General features: G+C 41.8%; 1 long non-coding RNA gene across 1 annotated transcript; it reads left to right on the top strand.

Annotated features, from left to right (window-relative positions):
• Positions 1-5,454: 5,454 nt before the first annotated feature.
• LOC127321264 (uncharacterized) lies at positions 5,455-10,300 on the top strand. Its single transcript, XR_011756340.1, has 5 exons — positions 5,455-5,723; positions 5,822-8,649; positions 8,739-9,112; positions 10,039-10,089; positions 10,286-10,300. It is a non-coding gene; the product is annotated as an uncharacterized lncRNA (long non-coding RNA).
• Positions 10,301-10,533: the final 233 nt, after the last annotated feature.

Genomic DNA, 10,533 nt, shown 5'->3' with positions numbered 1-10,533 from the left:
AGTTTTTGTCATGGCATAGTTGATATGCAGGGATGATGCCCACATGATAAACTCGCGGATCTTGTGGGGAAAGTGTGCAAACTCTGCAGAGTCAAATCTATTCGAATAGCCGTGTCCGCGGTCATGGACGGTTGAAATGGCTATTGCTTAGCCTGATGAGTTTTGTTTGAGAAAGTGTTTACCAAAGGAAAAAAGGAACTTGTTTTCGGAGTACCGGAAGGGTACTAGAATGGTTTGGTTGACCATATGGAGATGGTCGGAAAGGAAATAAACTGGGTTACTCCCTTCCTAGTGTTTTATGTTGTAGAACCCTTTTGAAGTATCTTCTTCAACAAAGATATAGAGATGTCATGGGATCTTCTTAGTGTCCCCTTCAACTGTGATGTTGGGATGCTACATCCACAAGAGAAACTAATTCTCTTCTACATGCTATTTCCACAAGAGAAATTAGCTCTTCCCTCTTGTCATCTAGATTAGCACTTGTTATCTTGCACTCTTGCAAAGTACCTTCTTGATGGTTTGCGAGTACAATTCCAAATGTACTCACGGCTTTGTCCCTGGCTATTTACTTGGCCAGACTTGGAGGAATTCGACAAATGAAGAAGGATTGGATGACGTCTATGCGAGCTAGGAACGTTCTCCCGATCGAGTTACTGTAGGGTTAAGGCAGATGACTCGGGCTCTACGCTGCTGATGTGATTCCGCTACTCTGATGATTAAGTTAGGCCCTTCGAGGCTATTATGTAAAGATTGGTCATGTGACCTTGTTGTAATTTTCTTATTCCGTTTTGTAATGGGTGATGTAACTATGATATCAGTTCGGTTATGTGTTCGCGACGCACTGATCATGGGATCGTGAACTGTATACATAACGGGAATTTCGGACAGCTAGTCCGGGGTCCCCACAGAGCTGGTATTAGAGCCATCCTGACTGTAGGAGACCTTAGTTAGCATGGACGTTAGTTAGGAAACAAGTACTTGGAAAAAAAAACTATTTACAAAACAAATTCTTTCTATAGTCGGAAGCATAGCTTCAACTCCTCTTGTTTCTTCAAACCTTCTAATTCTTACCTCATTCTCCGATTATCAAAAATGTTCAAAAATTCTTACTCTATTATCTCATCCACTTCAAGCCTACATACTGGACGATGTCCCCAACTCAGACCCAGAGACTCGAAGTCCAAGATGGACCAACCTTTTTGGAAGACTCATGTATCTCCAACAGCAGCTATTGAAGATTGGAGGCTGACTTAGTGTGCCCACAAAGGGATAATTAGATCATATCTTTGGTTGTCACCAAAGTCTGTCAGGGAGCTGACCTTGTTCCTCTTTGGACCCGCACTTTTGTAGTTGTCAAGGATCAAGTCCTCAATTTATTGACTAGTAATTTTTAGGTTCATCACGAGAAGTTGTCGTATATGGAGCTCTTCAGCAATTAATCCTCCGAAGACCTCACGTCCCCGGGATGTTGAGACTAGAAGTTCTCCGCAATTCCCGCCTCCCACTCAGTGTCAATAACTCAACGTCAGATCTTCTTCACCACCAACTGCTCCAAGAATACCAGTTGAAGACAACGTCAGAAGAATGAAGACGCTAACATATCTGACCAACCCCAAACCTATAGGATGGATAGGACAAACTCAATCGATTTGAATGAGCTACCCCCGCGTATTAGGCCCCTTGGGTACTTAGAGTACCATGTCTGGTGTGATGATTGCTTGTAGTTCCCTAGTGTGCTGCCTTGAGTGTTTTTGTCTGTTTGTTGTATGTATGTTTGTCTTGGTCTTTCGGTGTGAAAAACCCTCTTAGTGTGATAAACCAACTTAGGAAGCCTCCAAAACATGTTTCCACCCTCATCTACCTCGCTGATGGATTGCTAACATCTAGTTAGTTGGATAGGTTAACGAAAGGCTCTAACTCTAACCCCGTTAGCAGTTGTTTTTCAACCGTCGGAAAAACTAACCCAGACCCCTATCAACGCTGACTACTTTCAAGATCAGCTGAAGCATCTCTACTACGCCAAGAAAGAAGAAGCCCGTACCTTCAGGAGTGACTACACTTCTGCGAGAAGACATACTAACTTAGTCTTACCTTAGAGCAAAATCGCGCTAACCTTGAGGGTATCTTCATGAAACTACCCTCTAGCACATCGTCTAACAAGCTGAGAGAAAAATAGCGCCAACGCCTTCATCACATGGTTCATCTGGTCCTCATTAAGTGAAGCTCCAGAAGATACCTCAAGACTCAAGATTAGGTGTAGTTACCCGCTCACTTCTTAGCTGGTATAAGTTAGCACTGACACCCAATCTGAAAATTGTCTCCGATGACCTTTGATGCTGTTTCATATGGACAACAACCAGGCGCTTCATCGACTTACTAACTTACCGCGCGTTATAAGGTTTAGTAAACACTGTGAGTGCCTTTTGAAGCCGTGGTCTACATTTCTCCCCCGAAGATTCTTCAACTAAATACGGAAGATCGACGACTTCTTCAGAAGCCCCAGACAGGACCACAAGGCAGAAGCTCCGAGTTTTTTTCCAAAAACCCGATGAAAAATCTTAAGGGTGGAAGACTTCGTCTTCCACTAAAAATTGGAGCTGACCCCAAAATTTTCAACCTTTCTAAAAACACCGTTGAGAACTCGTTGGGATGCATAACCCCCCCCCCCCCTTTGAAGTTGTGGACTACACATCGCCCCCTGAAGCTGTTCGACTCAAGACGAGATACCGAAGACCTCTTCAAAAAGCTCCCGACAAGACTCCGTGGCCGAAACTTAAGTTTTCAAAACCCCCGGTGAACAATTTTAAGGGTGGAAGGCTTCGTCTTCCACTAAATTAAGCTAACTCTAATACTTTTCAACCCTACCAAATTCCCGTTGGAGTACACTAACTCTCCCAGAATCTTGAACCCCCGCTAGGATCGTTAAGAAGTTTTAGATCTACCACCTCCATGGAGTAGTCAACCTCTTCACGAAGCTTGCTCTCGGCCAGAATCTACCGTGTCTCTCAGAAGCTGAAGTTGCAACCCTCTCAACGGCGGCACATCTACAGAAGAATGGAGTCTAACTTTAGTTGAACTTTACAACCCCTCTAGTCCTACGCCTAGTAATCTCGGGACGAGATTATTTTAAGGGTGGAAGATCTGTCACACCCCAACTTTTGCAACCTGGTTTAGTTGTCCTTAGTGCAAAAATTAGGGGGAACAAAAAACTTTTTCTATAGACTAATTAGATGAATTGCCTTGATCTGTTTGTTGTAATGAATTGCTCTGATATGTTGGTAGATAAATTGTCTTGATCTGCTTGTTGGGTTTTGTCTTGAGCTACCCCAAAGAACAACACCTCTAGTGGTAAAACAAGCAACTCACCTAATGAAACACTTGTGTGGCTTAGGAAAAGTTGTTTCCCATCTCACTACATAAAATCTCTTCTCTGATGGCAACATGAGTGTGCCTACTTAAAAGTTCCAGACTTTGGCTGTTGATATCTAAACAACCACCACTGTTATTGCTGACCTCAATGCATGGATCTCATCTATGCAACACCCTCTTCAACCTCCACGTCTTGCATGTCTCAGTCTATCCTTGCAACACATATATTCCACTTGATCTTATATCCTATCCACTGTTTCAACTCTAGATCACTTCTTCCTCTTTATCTCTTGATTTTATGTTCATCCAAGTTTAATATTCACAAAACCAAGTGTGGAGATGATTGCTACATCGTGTAATAATCCTCTACCCTTGATATCTTTCCCCAAAAATTTATTCTTACTTTCCTTTAAAAGAACATTTCCAAAACCCTATTTAATTTCTTCTCTAGTTTCTCACTACAAAGCCACTTCTAGTTTTATCAAAGCTTTTCAAATTATTTTCTCATATAAAATGGGAAAGGTGTGTGGTATTTTATATCACCTTATTTCCACCCAAAAATAATTTATATATAATTATTCTCTTGTTTTATTTTGTTTTCACCAAAATGCATGTTATGGGTACACATGCCTTTCTTGCACTTTTTGCTATCAAACAAATTTCAAGAAAAACTACCATGCTTAGTTGTACATGTGCCTGTACTTTTTACCTTTAAATTCAAAGTACTACCTTGCTACTCTCTAAATCTTCAAATTATATTCAAATGAATTTCGTTCAAAATTTGCCATAGACATGTGTAGTGATTCAAACAACTCCCATTTGACCCTTTGGGAGAATAGGTAATGCATTCTTTTTGCATGGCACTAGTGAAGTGTCGGCCATGCCATTCAAGTGCATATGATCCTATCTCTCTCCATCTCATCTACTTTCAATAATTCCAATTCACCCTTGAATTAAATCCTTTACAAGATAGATTTTGCTTATGAGAACCTTACTCCACAACTAAGCAATCGTCATGCACCCGCTAGCATGCTCCCCTCTTTCTTTGTTTCCCTCCAAATCTTTCTTGGTTTTCTTTCTCTCTCAAACACATGAGAGGTGGCTGAGGCATTTTTATGAATGTGAGATCTTGTGCTGATCTTCCTCTCCTTCCTAGACGGTATCAACGTGGGTAGACATACCCAGCCCTGCTCTAACCCTGCCTGGCAGCCTCTCGGAGCCAGCCCTCCCTCTGTCCTCCCCGTTTCACCCTCTCTCACTTCATTGTCTTGGCTGCAGCGCCACGGGCATGGCGACCCTTGTCTCCCTTCGCCTCGTCCCAATGCAGCACGCCATGATGGCCCTTGGGCACGCCTAGGTTTAGTGCCCTGCATCCCCTACCGAGCACAGCATCCCTATGTCCATTATAGCCACGCCCAACTAATGACCACCCGTTCTTGATCAGCACGGCATCGAGCACGCCTGCCCCGTTTGTCACGCCCAGGCACTGACCTCTCCCTCCTCTCTGCACTCCGCACACTCCCGAGGCCCGCCCTACCCTGCAGAGGCCACGCCGTGCCCGCCATTGGACGTGATCACCGCGCAATGCCATTGGCCGTGGTCACCGCGCGCGCCCGTCCGCGGCTGAGCTCGCTCGCCTATAAAACCCGAGCCCCCAGCTCACTCCACCCTCACACCACTTACCTCCCACCCCACTAAGCCACAAAGAAGCTCCGCAGCTCTCCCCTTCCCTTGCTGCTCGCCGGAGGGTACCCGCACCGCCGTAGTCCGTGAGGGTGGCGGTCAAGAAGGAGCTCAACCCCGACGCTCTTCCCCCCTCCTTTCTTCTCCATCACATGCCCCTGCTTCTTACCTTTCTAACGCACATCTTTCCGTCGTCCAGGGCTACCGGTAACTGCAGGGCCGGCCCATAAGGCGGGGCAACGGGGCGACCGCCCTGGGCCCTCGCGAGGCAGGGGCCCCGGCCCAGCAAGTAGTTTAGTATAGGATACCTTGTATTAGGCCAAAAAAAAATAAGGAAGACAATTGGGAAAAGAGAAATAAGGCCTAAGTCATCAGCCCATCACGTGAGGGACCAAACGTGGATGCAATGAAAAATCTAATCGATCACAATTCTCCTAGCACAGCACGGCAGTACCCAATCCTATCGTTCCCCTTTTTCTCATCATTGACTCGTCTCCTTCCCGAGTCCCGACTCCCCAAATTTCTCCAATCCGAGCTGAGAACGCTGCCTCCCCCTCGGCCCTTTCCAATTCCGAGGTCGCTCCAGCCATCAATGGAGACCAACGGTGCTATTTTGTTCCCCAATCATCTCCCTAGACGTTTGAGGCAATCCCGCATCAAGATGAGAGATGGTATGTATCCTTACCTCCCCTAATCCGGCCGCATCGCTGTTAAATAGCACGGATCCCTGTCTCTGATTCCTCCATATCTCCAATTTCTCTCCTCTTAGGTATGCTCTTGAGTTCTTCTCTGATTGGATCTGAGCGTTGGCGAGCACATTAGGAGAAGAAGAGGGGACGGTTGAGTACGTGTTGCAGGCTGCAGATCAAGGAACCTGCATCAACAATTCGGCATCGAGCCATATGCTCATATCCAGGTGCTTTTGTTCCCTGTATTGATTATTTACTGCAAGTTTTCTTGGTGACATGTCTTCTAAAAAATGTTTATCTGGCTATGAGAAAAAGAAGAGAAAACAAAAGAGAGATGAACTGCTAGAATCCGAGAGAGGTTCGATAGACAAATTTTTTGCAACTGGTAGCTCTTCTAGGAACTCCCTGCAATTGGCCCTAGTAAATGTTGAAGAGCACCAAACAGAGAAATTAGGTGATAATAATTTTAGTCAACCTGAAAACCGAGTTGATTCACCAAATTCGGAAATTCCAAGAGTTGATGAACAGCGACCTTTTACTGTTGATATTCTTGATCCACGAAATTGGGACAATTTGGATGATAAAGGTAGGCACATTTTAATTGAAAAGGGGCCCTTAAGAAAAGAGAATATTGTGTTCCCACCAGATAGTAAGTCTAGGCATTTTTCAGAAACTTATTATTCAAGAAAAATGAACAATGGGGAGATGCATGATAGGAAATGGTTGGTTTACTCTACATATGTTAACAAGGTGTATTGTTTCTGTTGTAAGCTTTTTAAATCCCATGGCAACAAGAGTTCGTTAGCAGGTAATGGACTGAAAGATTGGAAGCATCTTAGCGAGAGACTTAAAGAACATGAAAATGGTGCAGAGCATATTAAAAACTTGAACACTTGGAATGAATTTAGAGTCAGACTATCAAAAAATAAAACAATTGATAGTGATTTGCAGCAACAAATCACAAAGGAGAAAGAACATTTGAGGCAAGTGCTAATAAGACTAGTGTCCATTGTGAAATTTCTTGCTAAACGAAACTTAGCTTTTCGTGGATCTAGTGAAAAATTTTACGAATACAACAATGGTAATTTCTTGGCATGTGTAGAGATGATTGCCGAATTTGATCCAGTAATGCAAGAACATCTTAGGCGAATTAAAAATGATGAAATTTATCATCATTATCTCAGCCACAAAATTCAGAATGAGTTAATTTCTCTATTGGCCTCTGCTGTTACAAGTTCTATCTTAAAAATTGTTAAAGAGGCTAAATATTTCTCTGTTATTCTTGATTGTACTCCGGATGTTAGCCATCAAGAACAAATGACTTTAATTATTAGATGTGTTAACATGTCCAACAACAAAATTAAGATAGAGGAGTTCTTTATGGAATTTCTAAAGGTGGATGACACATCTGGTTTGGGTCTTTTTAATGTACTTCTTGATGCTATAGAGTCTTATGGCTTAAATATTAATGATGTCAGAGGCCAAGGTTACGATAATGGTTCGAACATGAAAGGGAAAAAGGAAGGGGTACAAAGTCGATTGCTTGAAATTAATCCAAGTGCTCTGTATATGCCATGTGCGTGTCATAGTCTAAATCTTACTTTGTGTGATATGGCTAGTTCGTGCGGTAAAGCTATTTCCTTTTTTGGAATTGTCCAATGCATTTATGTTTTATTTTCAAGTTCCACTAAAAGATGGAAAGTGTTGCTTGACCATATTCCAAGTTTAACTGTGAAAGGATTGTCTAACACACGCTGGGAGAGTAGAATTAAAAGTGTTAAAGCTATTAGATTTCAAGCGCCCCAATTAAGGTTAGCTTTGTCCGAGGTAGGTAAAATTTGTACAGATGCCAAGTCGAAGACTGATGCAAAAAATTTATTTGATGCGCTTGGTAGTTTTGAGTTTTTTACTCGGTATGGTCATCTGGCATGACATTTTATTTGTTGTAAACTCAGTGAGTAAGAACTTGCAGTCCGCGACCATGTGTGTCGACTCTACTTTGCAGCAAATTGGAGGAGTAATGGATTTTTTTGACAACTACAGAAATGTAGGATTTGCATCTAGTTTGAAGATTACGAAAGGACTTGCATCCGAAATGGGAATAAAACCATCATTTCCAATAAAACGTACTGTTACTAGGAAAAGACAATTTGATGAGCCCGATCACGATGAAGAAGTTCTATTAGCTGAGAAGGCATTTGAAGTTAATTATTTCTTAGTCATGGTCGATGTTGCAAAAGTCTCTCTGGAAAACAGATTTGAAGAACTTAAAGTGTTCAAAAATATATTTAGATTCTTACTTAACTCAAAATACTTAAAGTCATTGAATGATATTGATTTGCGCAAATGTTGTGAAAAATTTGTAGAAACCTTTTCTTAGAGTGATGTTGAATTAGATGATCTTTTTTCTGAATTAAGACTACTGCAAATGACTTTACCCAAATCTGATGTGCTATTGCGTGCTATGGAGATTTTTGAGTTTGTTAGAGACATAGCTTGCTTCCCAAACATATTAATATCTTATCGAATTTTATTTACTGTACCGGTCACTGTAGCATCAGCAGAACGTAGTTTCTTAAAGTTGAAGTTGTTGAAAAACTATTTGAGATCATCCATGTCACAGGAAAGACTGACCGGTCTTGCAACTTTATGCATTGAGAAAGATAAGCTGGATGAAATAAATGTTGATGCGATAATTGATGACTTTGCCTCTAGAAGTGTTAAAAGAAAACAAAAGATTTGTTCATCATAGTATAAACATGAAGTGTTAAGATTGCTTTGCTTTGCCATATGTAGTGAACTTTGGGGAAGTTTTGTTCCCGGTGAAGACATGGAGTGAAGAGCATTGCAGATTGAGAAGTTTTTACCGCATGAAGAACATAGTAGAATGAAGATGATGGAAACTGATGTAATTTCTTGTTCATTAACTTCATATCTTATATGGTAGAACAAAAGCTTCAAATAACAATCAGTTTGACAAAATTGTTTGTTTTGCAGATGAATTGATGGTCTTTTTATGGCACTTGGAAGATTGATCATTTGTAGAACTATAATGTTGCCATGATGTAGTTATTTGAGTTCAAAGACCATCAATATAATGCTATATATGTACAGCGTTGCTTTTAAAATACAATGCATTCTATTTTTTATTGTCAATAAGGGCCCTTTTTGTGTCTCTGCCCCGGGGCCCTGAATATGTATGACCCGGCCCTGGGTAACTGCCGCCGCCGTGGCTCGTCCGAAAGCATCTGCGGAAGGAGGCCTCCGGGAGGAGCTTCTGCAGGAGGAGGAGAGGCTGGCGGACGTGCCCCTGGACTGCATCGACCCGGCACTGCTCCGCCCAGCCCTCGTCGTCGACCTCCGTCGCCCCGGTGAGCCCCTGGCCGCCCCCAACTTCTTTCCCGAGCCGCGTGCGTGCACAGACGAGGGAATATGACGACCCAGGTCGCGTCCCGATCGTGGGGATGCGTGGCCTGCATGGCCACGTCAGCCCATGCACCGGCCTGGCCCGCCCGGGGCCCTCTTCCTCCCTTTTTCTTTAATTTTTTCCTCACCTCCACCTGGACAACCACCTGGGCCGGCCCACTCTTCAAAAACTGCGTGGCCCAAGACTTTCCCGCCCGTGTGAGCCATTTGAAAAAAATTGAAAATAGCTGTTTAATTGTGTTAAAACCAGTGGCACCAAAATTTGAATAACTAAAGTTTTACAAGCCAAATCGAGTGAAATCAATTGCATTAGACCAGAAATTTCGTTACCTTTCCAATGCCTCTGGCCTCATATTTTTAGGATTTCTGTACGATTTTTAATGTTTTAAACATGATCACTGTATTCTGGTTAGTATTTCTAATTCCTAAAATTGTAGATTTCATATTTTTGGATGAATCCAATCGTGTTAATCTTGTTTTGTTATTGCCCATCCAGGAAAAATATCATTTGTCACTGATCATAAAAATTTATCTCTGTTTGTGAGTGTATGTGTGTCACATGCATTGTTAGAATTAAAATCTTTTTGAATTATTCAAAACATTTGCCACCACTTTGTTTTAAAAAAAATACTCAGCCTATGTTTTATTCTTGCAAAACAAACCCTCTGCAACTTAACCTTAGACCTATTGTTTTGCTTAAGTTTTCAAAAGAGTGTAGCATATTGTTTACCTCCTATTTTTGCATAGTGTCTATTAGCCAAATAAACTAGGAAAATGATTTCCTACTTTTACAAAAATGTTTAAAAATAAAATATGAATGCTTTTGATGTCTAACCAATGCACTTGTCTTCTTTGTGGTGTTATATACCAGGGGATAATTAATTTATGTCATGGTGATACCCAAAGAGGCAATTGATAATTGGTGAGGCTCTTATGCCCTTATTAGGTGAATAAATTGAGTTTTCTAAAATCAAAACTCTTAAAGTTGTTTTGTAGTATCTATAAGACCTTAGTATGTTAGCCCTTAGTAGAGTGGTTATCTATTGATTGTTGCTTGTTGTATGTTATTTTGTTGGTACAATGTGTTGGTTGTGTTCTTTTATATTTTTCGGCGATAGATGCGAACAATTCCGGGAAAGAAGAAGTGGTTCGGACGATGATTTTATTTATATTGTTCGAAGTCTTATTTTTTGGAGTTGGAGAAGTCCAGGGACAAATAAGCCAACCAAGGCAAGCCATCTTTTGATCTCTTGCTATTTATCCTTCTTGGTGTGCTCATTGCTCCATTATATACTTGGTTCATTGTATCATGTGTGATTTTTGGTCCTCTACTCTATGCATACTTATTCCCAAAGTATGATGAACC

The sequence above is a fragment of the Lolium perenne genome, chromosome 1 (genome assembly GCF_019359855.2).
Source record: "Lolium perenne isolate Kyuss_39 chromosome 1, Kyuss_2.0, whole genome shotgun sequence".
In the NCBI taxonomy this organism is placed as follows: domain Eukaryota; kingdom Viridiplantae; phylum Streptophyta; class Magnoliopsida; order Poales; family Poaceae; genus Lolium; species Lolium perenne.
This window is presented reverse-complemented; position numbering and strand designations above follow the sequence as displayed.